Source organism: Carassius gibelio, chromosome A15 (genome assembly GCF_023724105.1).
Source record: "Carassius gibelio isolate Cgi1373 ecotype wild population from Czech Republic chromosome A15, carGib1.2-hapl.c, whole genome shotgun sequence".
Classification (NCBI taxonomy): domain Eukaryota; kingdom Metazoa; phylum Chordata; class Actinopteri; order Cypriniformes; family Cyprinidae; genus Carassius; species Carassius gibelio.
The window spans coordinates 23,379,519-23,392,485 of record NC_068385.1 but is presented as its reverse complement, the minus strand read 5'-3'; the positions used below and the strand labels follow the sequence as shown (position 1 = coordinate 23,392,485).

The following is a 12,967-nucleotide window of genomic DNA, read 5'->3' as shown; positions in this document are numbered from 1 at the left end:
AGGCTGACTGATAGCGCCGAAGAGATCCTCCAGCAAGAACAAGGAAAAAATAGCCACTGTTGAGAGGCAACATCAGGCAGGCCTTTCAGGGAAGAGAAAATAAATCAATATCATACAAAGAGGTTCATTAGTTGTGTCTGCTAAAGCAAGAATCACTTAAAATACTGTTCATATTTAGGGTGAGGGATTGAAATACCCTCTGACATTAAGAATTAAACTTTGGCACAAGGGTCAATAACCAACAAGAGTGTCCAAAATGAAGGAAAAGAGAGAAAACCTGGTGTCTAGTACTGGGAAATAATCTTTGTGTGGGTGTGTGCATTTTTTTATTATTATTATTGTTGTTTTATAACAGAAATACTAATAAAACATTGTCATTACTACTGCTTAAAATTACTCAAAAGATCTTCGAGAATTTTATTTAAGAGTTTTTAATTAAACTTTTCTTTATTTTATTCTTTGTTGTATCACCCAACTTTCTTTAATGCCCCTCCCCCCCCCCCGCCCCAAAAAAAATAAACATTTATTGTAATTCAGAGAAGTTCATTGCAGAGTTGTCAAGCCACAGTATATTAAAAAATACAGATCCAGACAAAAAATTTGCATGTCACTGACCTGTATAACTCTTGTACTGTTTCTTAAGTAAATTACTAAAAATTGCAACCAAAAAATTATAAAAATCATGTACTTTGAACGGAATATTATACAATTTCACAGAAAACTCTAGAAATCATCAAGGAATACCCTAGCAACCGCAGCAACTCTCTGACAACCACCTGCAACACTAATTTTTGAATATGAACAAGCAGCATCCACATGTAAAATTTACTTCAATTTTCTCTGCACCTAAACATCGCCACAAAGGTGAGTCAACGCAGGGGGCTGCGACCTCACAGGATTGTGGGAGGCGGATGTTTCGGGCTCCAACACAAAAGGTCTTGGGGTCGACAAAGCAGACTGATGACTGTTATCAAACACAACGGTGCTTAGAGCATTCATCACCTAACCATTCAACCAATTGGCCAACAAAGAAAAACAGTTGGTATTAAACATCCATGTGAATCTTTTTCTTGCCTGAGATGAGTAATAAGGTCAGTTACAGGCCATGAGGTGCATTAGCATTGCTCAAACAAAGCAGACAATGCCACTATATACAGGGATAAATGGAGAAACCTCAAGTCTGACCTCACTCTAGCACAGTACCGCTGCTAATGACAAACAGCCAGTAATTGATTAATTACCCAGCGTTCAAAGGCGGCATTTCGTTCACATGTCAACTGAAGCAAACCCATCATTTGTTTTACTACTTCAGTGTCTCAACTTCTATTTTTCAAAACGACTCCAACTTTCAATGTACGATGGCGTGGTGATCTGTAGGCCTATCTGTGGGATTCTTCTATAGGTAACAATATAACTTCCCAGAGCAAAATTGCTCAGAGGTTTCCCTTTAAAATCTAAGAGTTTTGATGAGTTTTCAGTTTCATCTACACACCTTTTTAATCACCAAATTCCTTTGGAGAAATACAATTCTGGTCTAAATCAATAAACTAATAATACAATCCATGTTATGTCCAATATTAAAATTCTACACTATTGTTTAAATATGTTTAAAATAAAGCACAAAAAATAAATAATAATAATTTTAAATGCTACAATTCAAGTATAACAACACTGACTACATTTACAAGCTGTTAAAATTCAGGTTATGGTCACTATTCAGGTTTCTGAAACATTCGGGATAACCCGTTTACATGCGTGAGCAGAGAGAGTTACTCCTGTATACATGGAATGTGTAATCAATCGCCAATATCCCGATGTAAACGGTGACGCACGGTTAGCGTCTGGACGTACGGACAACATTAAGACGCAATATGCGTCATTCTTCTTCCTGTATTTTATGCGCCGTCTCTACTCAAAAGACCAAGATTCCTTGCGAATAGAACATGCGCAGAACACACATTTTGATGGGGATATGCCGAAATGCTAGCCTGACTACGTCAGACTTCCTACTTCCGCTCAATTTCATTTCGCTTTTGTACTCAGTCTGATACAGCGTCAGAGCTTTCTGTTTGCCACCGGTCTGGAAACAGCCGGGCCAATCAACGAACAGAGGGCATGCTGAGAGCCGTGACGTAGATGCGTAGATTAATTTTGCATAATCTGCAAAAGTCGTTTACAGCCATGTTCACACCGGTATTTCGCTCGCATCATTATGTGTTTACAACAGGTTTACAGTGGAAGTTCAATCATAGATTTGAGTTTGATGCATGATGTCTGTGCTTCGATGCGGCTGTACAGGTGCATAACATACGTCATACCTAAATGTATCTGATTGGCTTACGGGTAACCAATGATTTTAAACTTCAGACAAGCGCCCCCTAGCAAAAGAGAAAACACTTTTCTATTATGCCATTCCAGACTCTGTCTACGAAGCAAAGTGAAGTAGCAGAGTCTGGAATTACCAGGTTACCGAAACGCGTTTACAAGACCAAATATTCAGGTTAGAAAAGGGGTACCCCAGGTATAATATTTAAATAATATGCGCGACCGGGTTATTGCTAATATTCTGGTTTTGAACGGGTTATTGGCTGCATGTAAATGTAGTCACTGTAATGAACTGTATAAAAATCTATTTATTTATAAAAGATTAAATTCAACAGTGTTACTAAATTATTCGTTCTAGTATTAGCTATGCCTTTTGCCTCAATTAACTCCTAATCTCGGTTTAAAAGTTAGTAAGGTAGTTGCTAAATTTAGGTATTGGCTAGGATTATGGGACGTAGAAATATGACCATGCTGAATATGTGCTTTATAACTACTGATAAACAGACAATGTGCATGTTAATAAGCAACTAGTTAATAGTGAGAATTGGTCTCTAAACTAAAAAGTTACCTTAATTTTAAGTGAGACTTTGATGATGGCAAAGATAATCTAAAAGAAAAAAATAAGAGAAATAGAAATGCAAAAACAGGGGAAAGGAATATCAACCAATGTCAATATTAATATTGTGTGATATCGGATATAGTACGGTGCATGCAAAAAAAAAATAATAATAATATATAAAATAATAATATAATAAAATAATATATATAAGTCAAAAATGAGACAACTAGTGACACAGTATTTAGTATAAGTAGAAACCTTTAAAATTAATGAGAGCAGCAGTTTGACGATTGTAAACACAGCGAGAGACATGTTTGAGATTTTATTTACAAGAAATGCCACCTTCCTTGTTGACAAAAAAAAAAAAAAAAAAAATTATTAACTGATGCTCCTATGCAAAATATGGAATTCTAATACATTTTCTTTCATTCTTGGCATAAGATAGCTTGCCAGCCAGCATCCCTCTTTAAAATGAATAGAGGTTGCATTCTGAGCACAGTTAGAGACATTCTTGTGGTATCTTCTGAAGATCTTGAGAGGAAATGTGTGAGATTACTGCAGTCTTTTTCTCAGTAGAAGCATTTAGGAAACCAAAAACATAAGTTAAAATCTCCATGTAATCTCACTGCTGTCAAGGAGAATCAATTGAGAGTTTCCTTCCTAGGTCTTTACAAGAAATGCCACCTCCCTTGTTGCTCCAGTAAAAATTTAAACCTTCATAAATAAATTTGTATTCATTTTTTCCATAAAAAAAGTTTGGCCGTCAGTATCCCAAATTGGGTGGGAGGGGTAGTATACCTGGTGAAATTGCATGGGAATAGGAGCCCAGACTACGAAGCTGGATCTATTGAAAGTCATTTGAATGTAAATGTGGCAGCTGTTGTTCCTGATCCCACTTGTAGAATACACAATGTCCAAGCCCACTGGAGTGAAGAAAAGCTTGTCTTTCCCCCAACCATGTGGAGAAAAAAAATACAAAAAACAAAAAACAACCTCATCTAGAGAAAGGCAAGAGTCACATTTCATAAAAACACCCAGCTACACTTCATATTTAAAAAGTAATGCTGCAAAGCCCTGACAGCTACGTAGCCATACCAATAACGTGTCTCCTTCAATGAGAACTTTCCTAAGATTAACCAAGTTTCACTAAAGAAAAGGAGAGAGAGAAAATTCCCTCATTCAGCAACTCGCAAACCCTCATTCAGCAAATCGCAACTGCTCAGTTGACCAGTCACTGTTCAGTAATTCTGGAAATGAAGAGTGCTACAGCATGTTTTTCCCTCTCTCCCAACTTTCAAGTCCAATAAAACATTGCTATCTTGACAGGCTGCCTTTAGCCAATACATATGATAAATCAGAGCTTGACAGACTGCATCCTCAGCTAAACATAATGCTCCGGGCAAGCAAATACACCCCCTGTACCCGGTGCACTCATTATCGCCATTAATAGCGTTCATGTTTAGAAGGTGAATGAGAAGGTTGCGTTTGTAAAGCCCAACTAATGCACCAACTGTACTGAGTGGCAATGATTTATACGCCATCTGAGAGGGACAAAGCAAAGCTCTAATCATTTGAGCATGCGGAAATTAGCGGATTTTTCCAAAAACAAGCAAGCTGACAATGAGGTTCATTTACAGTAAGATCTACTCGTCCTGTCAGAGTGACATGCCATTTAAACAAAACAATAATGTATTGTACTGTACTGTAAAGTCACGAGTGAGACCTTTCTGGAGTGCCAATTACTGGATGCCATCAAAGCTGTTTGTTGTTTGTCTTTGCAGGATTTCCGGAAAAGCTTTATATCAGGCAATTATCACATTTTTTTTTTTTTTTTTTTTTTCAAAGCCATGGTAAGGAGTTTTAAAAAGGCATGCTTATCTGTTTAAGGGTATTTTCTCCTTGTTGAAAAGGTGAACAGTTTGTATACATTGTTAACCTGAAATCGATACGATCTGTAGAAGTTTAAAATCACCAAAAATGACTTGCATTTCTTCTAGACTTTGAACTTAAATACATTAACCCTGTATGACCAAAATACTTGCATTTCTAAAGATTTCACAATTCTTACATTTCTATTATTTCATATTGCTTTATTATTTCTTACTAAAATAGTTTAGCCTTTAACCAATAGTATGCTTTTAATAAATAAATAAATATTTTCTTTTAAAGCATACTATTGGTATTTTCTAAATATTCCAGTTTGTTGCATTAAAGGGTTCGATTTTTTTAGGGTTCTGCATTTCTAAGCAAAGCAAGCATAAACATTTTTGTCACACTTTTGTCAAATACTCCATACTAAACATACATTAAATAAACATAAAGATGCCAATCCAAGATCTGACAAATTATGATTTGCATTTCTAGGGAATTCCTCATTTCTTGCAAGATTTTTTTGTGAACTGAAACATATAATTGTAGATTAAAAGGTATACAAAGCAAACATTTTTGCTAAATTAAGCATCTTTTCTAAAAGTTTAGCTTTTTTCGTCTTAGTGTAAACATTTAGATGTTTGTCCAGTAATATCCATACTACATGCACATTAAAAGAACGATGACGAATTTGATACATAATTTGCATTTCTAAGGAATTCGGGATTTCCTGCACCAGTATTTGAGCTGATATATCTTGTACTGCTATTGCATTGTCCTCACTGTCTGCACATACTATAATAACAAGCCTTTGACATTTGTGACCCTGGACCCCAGAACCAGTCTTAAGTCGCTGGGGTACATTTTTAGCAATAGGCAAAATAAACATTGTATGGGTCAAAATTATAGATTTTTCTTTTATGCCAAACATCATTAGGATATTAAGTAAAGATCATGTTCCATGAAGATATTTTGTAAATTTCCTACAGTAAATGTATCAAAATGTAATTTGTGATTAGTAATATGTATTGAAGAACTTAAAGGTGATTTTCTCAGTTTTTAGATTTTTTTGCAAACTTTTCCAGATTTGAATAGTTGTATCTCGGTCAAATAGTGTCCTATCTTAACAAACTTCACTGAAAAGTTTATTTATTCAGATTTCAGAAGCTGTATAAATCTAAATTTAGAAAAAAAAAAAAAAAATACACTTAAGACTGGTTTTGTGATCCAGGATCACATATTTAGTTTAGAGCTTCCAAAATTTTACCCTGCCAAAACCCAACAAAATCAAGTAGGAGACAAATATCTTTTTCATCAAACTACAGTACTGACAAACTGACAAGTGGCCATTAGGACAAATTGGCATTTATGGTTTACATAGCCATTGCTTTTAATATTGGTATATAGTGAGGGTGGTAGTATTTACAGCACTATAAACTTGCACACAATAAAAGCCTAATTGCATTAGCAGTCAGTGAGGGTCACACAACTTTCACATTGATTTCAAATGGAGTGAGTACACAGTAGGTCACAACTACAATGCAGTTCATTGATCCGAAATACATTTGTTCATAACCACCCCCATGTACCAAATTCTCCACTTTTCATTACTACACAGCAATATACTTAAGCTTATGGAAACACTACTAAACTATGTTGTCAAAAAGATTTGTCACAGAATATCAGAGTTCTGGTTACATAATCTGATGAGAGATCTCTTAGAGACCATTTCTAAAAAAGATAAAATAAAAAAAACTAATGCCATGATGTCAAAAGCAGGTGTGAGATTGATACTTCATTAAAAAAATAATTTAAAAGTAAATCATATACCAGTTTTTTTTTTTTTTTCAGTGTAGACAACATCTGCCATCAGTGGTACAATCTGAATTTTATGAAGTGACAAGAATACTTTTTGTATGCAAATAAAATAAAAATAATGACTTTATTAGACAGTATGTCTCTTCTGCCTCACAGTAGTGCCATTTTGGAGAATATTCAATGAAAGCGAACTGCGTATGCTAGCCTGTGTCAGCCACACAATATGGATACAATTTCTATGTTTATTTACACTTTGATTTGAATAACAAATAGCGTATAGCATTTTCCTTTTGGGGTCGAGTATAGCACTTTAATGCCACTTTTTGCACACATTTAATAAAAAAAAGAAATCAATTGTCAACAAAAACTGAGATCTAGGTTGTTTTTTATTTATATTTTTGGAAATCACCCCTTTTCTGCCATTGGTTGGGCAAACAGATAGCCACTCCCCAAGATCACATGACTGGTTGAGCCAATATTGCTTTGTCAGGCCAGTTGCTCAAACAAACAGAGCAATTTTTTTTTTTAATTTAAGACAAACTGAAGAACTGTGGATGAACGGTCTCAAGTCCCGAAAGTAGGCAAATGGCCAAAAAGCAGCCTGACGTTTCTTTCTCAATATGGGTTTATCAGCTACAGTTTCTGAGCAGTGGTTGAGCAGGAAAAACACTTCACTGCACAAGAGTCTTGTGAAGACAGTGATCAGATGTTTGTACAGTAGCACTGCAGGGATAAAGAGACTTGGCAGGGGTGCAACTCTGGGGCTCTTTAATAAGAGGAAGGTGCAATGAGCAACACTTCACACACTGTGTCCACCTTCCATTGATGTCTACACTCTTTCACAATAGCTCAGCTATGAAGCCTTATTACATGAGAGACACCGCGTCTCGACTGGAAGAGTCACTGGGGAGCTCAAGCAATTCATTGATTTGTTTCCATCATTGTTTCATCTCATTGCGGCTCTCACATCGCTTCAAACAACGTCAGTAGTTTATGAAACCAAACCAAACCCACAAAAAATAGCTTGGACCATTAAAAATAGGCATTCTGAGGAGTTCATAAGCAAAAGTAAAAATATCCAAAATTATGTAATTTTATATGGCCTCACAAATAGACGACATGCAAGTTCATTTTTATAAAGATTACTCTTGAGGAGTAAAGGAACATTGCGTAAATGTAAAAAATATAATGATTAGAAGATAAAAAGAAATTAGTCTATGTTTTTCTTCATTCTCTTCGTAAGGGTGAACAAAGGGAGAGTTGCCCGAGTTTTCCTTTTCATAGAAATTACTTGTGTGGAGACCAGGGTCCTCATCAACACAGACCATGACAATGGGAGAATACAGGGCCGACCTCGAAAGTTCAAACCAGTGGGGACCCACCAACTTCAGACTCATTTAGTACCGCTGCATAACACCTCACGGCACACTACAAGGACTTGGGGTCTCTAGGATTTAACCCCATGATGCTTGATATCCTCAGGCTTAAACACTGGCTTACATAATTTAACATTATGCCTCTGAAATTGAATTAACATTAATAATTGGTTTTTATCTGGTATTTTTTATTTTTTTTTCAAGTCAAGTGGCCCCAAAAGAATCTAGAACGCCTACGATGCACTTAAAAATAATCTTGAATATCAAACCAATGGAATATATGAACTAACTTACATTTTACTGCACTTTAACCAAATGGTTCCTTGATCATTTTAGTGCATGTGTGAAGTCAGTTCTCTTCAAGTTCACACAGGTGTTCTAGCAGAGTATCCACAGGTCTTTATGAACATGTTCCACTAATGTTTGACAACCACAAAGTGCCCAAATACATATTTTTCTTTCTTTACCCAACCATTTTCTTTTGATACCTGTTTGGCTTTAATGTGTGCTCTTTTTCCACCTTTTGGTTTGATATTGTTATCTAATGCAATGCCATGCACATCTCCCAAGAGATTCTGTGTATATTTTATGTATACGGTGCAAGACAAAACATCTCTGCTATCAATCTACCATACATTTTTCAACGGCCCTTCTGTTGTGTTGAAAATACTAGGCTGCGTGTGCTACTTTATAAAAAATACAAATAAAAATAAAAACGCCTTTAAGATCTCAAACCATTTTATTATCGCCATCTCTATGCTTAGTCACTCTTCAAGTAAATTAATGTATAAATGACAATTACAAATATAAATGCATATTTTAAAGTGCAGCTGCATATCAGTACATGCTAAATATTCATACAATATTTGCTATTTTTCCCCTAAAATACAACAGCAAAAGCCATGTACTCCTCCCCTCAGATCGAACCCTCAGACCCCAAAGAGGAGGGTGGTAGTAAAACTGGAGCTATAAATGCACATTTGCATTACAGGATCAATCTGGAAACGCTGTATCCCACTGCCAGAAAACAAAGCTAACAATCGTACCCTAAAGCTGAACACGGTCTTCTCTATATCCTTAAACTAAAGTCATCCATCCAGATTACACCCCTAAGTGAATGACACAGGAGTGAAACATGCAGCGGTAAATTGGTACACCCTCGGCCCCGTTAATATGGGATCGATGTTGAGTCCAAATGCTGGAAAATGCCCAAAATGTCCCAGTCAATGAAAACTAACTTCTATTTAAAAGGTTAAACAGGTTTTTAAAAATATATAGAAAGAGGAGTAATTTATTCTTAAGCACTAATTAATGGTTTTACATGGTAACAGAGTACAGACAAGCCCTCTTTACTTTGCACTACCCTTCCATGCTGCAAGTTTACAAGCTGCTCCATAATAAATACCAGAGGAGGCTGCGCGTAATAGGATCAAGCATCCACGCGCACTGCTCCAGCTGTTTCTGCAACCACACGCACTTTTCACGTGAACATGCATCTCACCATTGCTGAAGAATAAGGCGTCTATCCAGCGTCTTGCAGGTTAGCGTCGTTTTTCGGAAGGTGTTATGCTCTTAATATCGGTGTCTCATCATTATGATCTCCCGTTAGGAAAAGTAATAGAAGGGGGAGAAAAAGGTCCCAGGCTCCGCATAGAGAGAGAACGAAAGAGCGCGCGCGAGAGAGAGCAGTGCGCATGAATAAGTCGAGCCGTGTGTATTACTGCGGAGAGCTGGAGGGCGAATAGCGTCCGTGAGCTGTAGTGCCGAGTCCGTGAGCGCTTACAGTGGAAAGCAGTGCAGGAGGCTGGAGGGAATGCCGAAGAATGACAAGCGGCTTCCACCATCCACGGTCGGCTCGTACCATGTGTGCAGACGGGAGGGGGGTACATGCTTGAACGCAAACGCTTTTTACGCGGGCCTATATTAGCTACAATGAAAACGGGTTAGTAAAACTTGCAATAACAAAAAAAAAAATCAAATAAAAATAAAATAAAATAAAATAAAATAAATAATAAGAATAAGAATAATGAAAATACTACTACTACTACTACTACTAATTATAATAATAATAAATATATAAATAAAACTTGTGTTTGACTGAATGCAAGCTGCATTATTTGTTACCTACCAGGGGTAGGCAAGTTCGGTCCTGCAGAGCTCAGCTCCAAACCCTAAAAAATAAATAAATAAATACAAGAAAAAAACTCACCTGCCTATAGCCTTAGTAGGCTAATCCTGAATTTATTGATGAGCTTGTTCAGGTGTGTCTGATTAGGGTTAAAGCTAAACTCTCCAGGACTGCCGCTCACTAGGACCGAACTTGCCTACCCCTTATAAGATCTTGTTGTAAAATATTAGGAGAAAATCGTATAAATTAACTTATAATTTACGAAGAAAAAGTCAGTTTCCTAAAATTTGCATAATAGTAATAATAATAATATTTATAATGATGATGATGATTATGATGATGACATGGAGGGTTTGTGATTTGACTTCAGTTCCTTTGAAGACTTTTATTATGTGCCACTTGTTATTCAGAAGCTTACATTTTACATTAGGTCTATCAAACATTTAAATAGTTCAAATAGACTAGAGTATCAAAAATGTTTCTTGCCCTCAGCAAATATTGCTAATAATCAAAAAAGAAACTATATAATGAAGTTTTTTACTGAAAAGTTATGTTCTCAGGACAAGAGCGTTTCTCATAAATAGCAGGTCAGGGTAAGTTAAATGTGGTCTATTATATATTTATTAATTACAATATCTGCTGGCCAAAAAATAAAATAAAGGGTTGATGGTTTTATTTATATCAATTATGATATATTTCTTTATATATAGAATTACAATTATATATATATATATATATATATATATATATATATATATATATATATATATATATATATATATATATATATATATATATATATATATATGTATATATATATATATATATATGTATATATATATATATATATATGTATATATATATATATATATGTATACATATATATATATATATGTATATATATGTATATACGTATATATATGTATATATATATATATATATGTATATATATATATATATATATATATATATATATATATATATATATATATATATATATATATATATGTATATATATGTATATATATATATATATATATATATGTATATATATATATATATATATATATATGTATATATATATATATATATATATATATATATATATATATATATATATATATATATATATATATATATATATATATATATATATGTATGTATGAACTAAATATTTTTGTCTGTGCAATAACAGTGTAACTGTTTCGATGAAAATTGTAGATTCACACTCAAGGCATCAAAACTATGAATTAACACATGTGGAATTATATATGGAATTATATGCATAACAAAAAAGTGTGAAACAACTGAAAATATGTCATATTCTAGGTTCTTCAAAGTAGCCAACCTTTGCTTTGATTACTGCTTTGCACACTCTTCGCATTTTCTTGATGAGCTTCAAGAGGTAGTCACCTGAAATGGTCTTCCAACAGTCTTGAAGGAGTTCCCCGAGAGATGCTTAGCACTTGTTGGCCCTTTTGCCTTCTGTCTGCGGTCCAGCTCACCCCAAACCATCTCGATTGGGTTCAGGTCCGGTGACTGTGGAGGCCAGGTCATCTGGCGCAGCACCCCATCACTCTCCTTCTTGGTCAAATAGCCCAGTGTGACTCTACAATTTACATAGTCATGAAAATAAAGAAAACTCTTTGAATGAGAAGGTGTGTCCAAACTTTTGGTCTGTACTGTGTATGTATATATATATATATATATATATATATATATATATATATATATATATATATATATATATATATATATATATATATATATATATATACAGGTGGATCTCAATAAATTAGAATGTCGTGGAAAAGTTTGTTTATTTCAGTAATTAAACTCAAACTGTGAAACTTGTGTATTAAATAAATTAAATGCACACAGACTCAAGTAGTCTTTGGTTCTTTTAATTGTAGTGATTTTGGCTCACATTTAACAAAAACCCACCAATTCACAAATCACAACAAATTAGAATACTTCATAAGACCAATAAAATAATAAAATAATAAAAAAAGCATGTTATCAGAAAGTTACAAAACATTTGTAGTGATTTGATGACCTTCTGGAAAGTATGTTCATTTACTGTGCATATACTCAATACTTGGTAGGGGCTCCTTTTGCTTTAATTACTGCCTCAAGTCGGCGTGGCATGGAGGTGATCAGTTTGTGGCACTGCTGAGGTGGTATGGAAGCCCAGGTTTCTTTGACAGTGGCCTTCAGTTCATCTGCATTTTTGGTCTCTTGTTTTTCATTTTCCTCTTGACAATAGCCCATAGATTCTCTAAGGGGCTTAGGTCTGGTGAGTTTGCTGGCCAGTCAAGCAAACAGACACCACAACACCAACTTTTGGTGCTTTTGGCAGTGTGGTCAGGTGCCAAATCCTGCTGGAAAATGAAATCAGCATCTTCAAAAAGCTGGTCAGCAGAAGGAAGCATGAAATGCTCCAAAATTTCTTGGTAAACGGGTGAAGTGCCTTTGGTTTTAAAAAACACAATGGACCAACACCAGCAGATAACATTGCATCCCAAATCATCACAGACACTGGACTTCAAGCAATTTGGGCTATGAGGTTCTCCACCCTTCCTCCAGACTCTAGGACCTTGGTTTCCAAATGAAATAAAAAAAACTTGCTCTCATCTGAAAAGAGGACTTTGGACCACTGGGCAACAGTCCAGTTCTTCTTCTCCTTAGCTCAGGTAAGATGCCTCAGATGTTGTATGTGGTTCAGCAAATTTCTTGACACTTCTGTGCGTGGTGCCTCTTGATATATTTATGTTCAGTTATTTCACTTTAATAGTCTGGCAAAGGACCTGCACATTGCCATTAAAGTAAAATGACTCAACCCAAGCATAGGAGCTTGATAAAAATCCAAATTTTAGATGCAAATTTCAAATG

The 12,967-nt window shown here is 35.1% G+C and overlaps 1 protein-coding gene across 5 annotated transcripts in view; it reads right to left on the bottom strand.

The window, feature by feature from the left end:
• Window positions 1–10,152, bottom strand: part of LOC128028754 (teneurin-4) — a 226,762-nt gene extending 216,610 nt beyond the window's left edge. For 4 of the 5 annotated variants that reach the window (XM_052616071.1, XM_052616067.1, XM_052616069.1 and 1 more), the window contains exons 1-2: window positions 10,076–10,152; window positions 9,449–9,874 (exon numbers count right to left, since the gene is read on the bottom strand). The gene's annotated coding sequence lies outside the window, so the exon portion shown is untranslated. The remainder of the gene's footprint in view (window positions 1–9,448; window positions 9,875–10,075) is intronic. The other variant, XM_052616068.1, reaches the window with a different exon arrangement.
• Window positions 10,153–12,967: the final 2,815 nt, after the last annotated feature.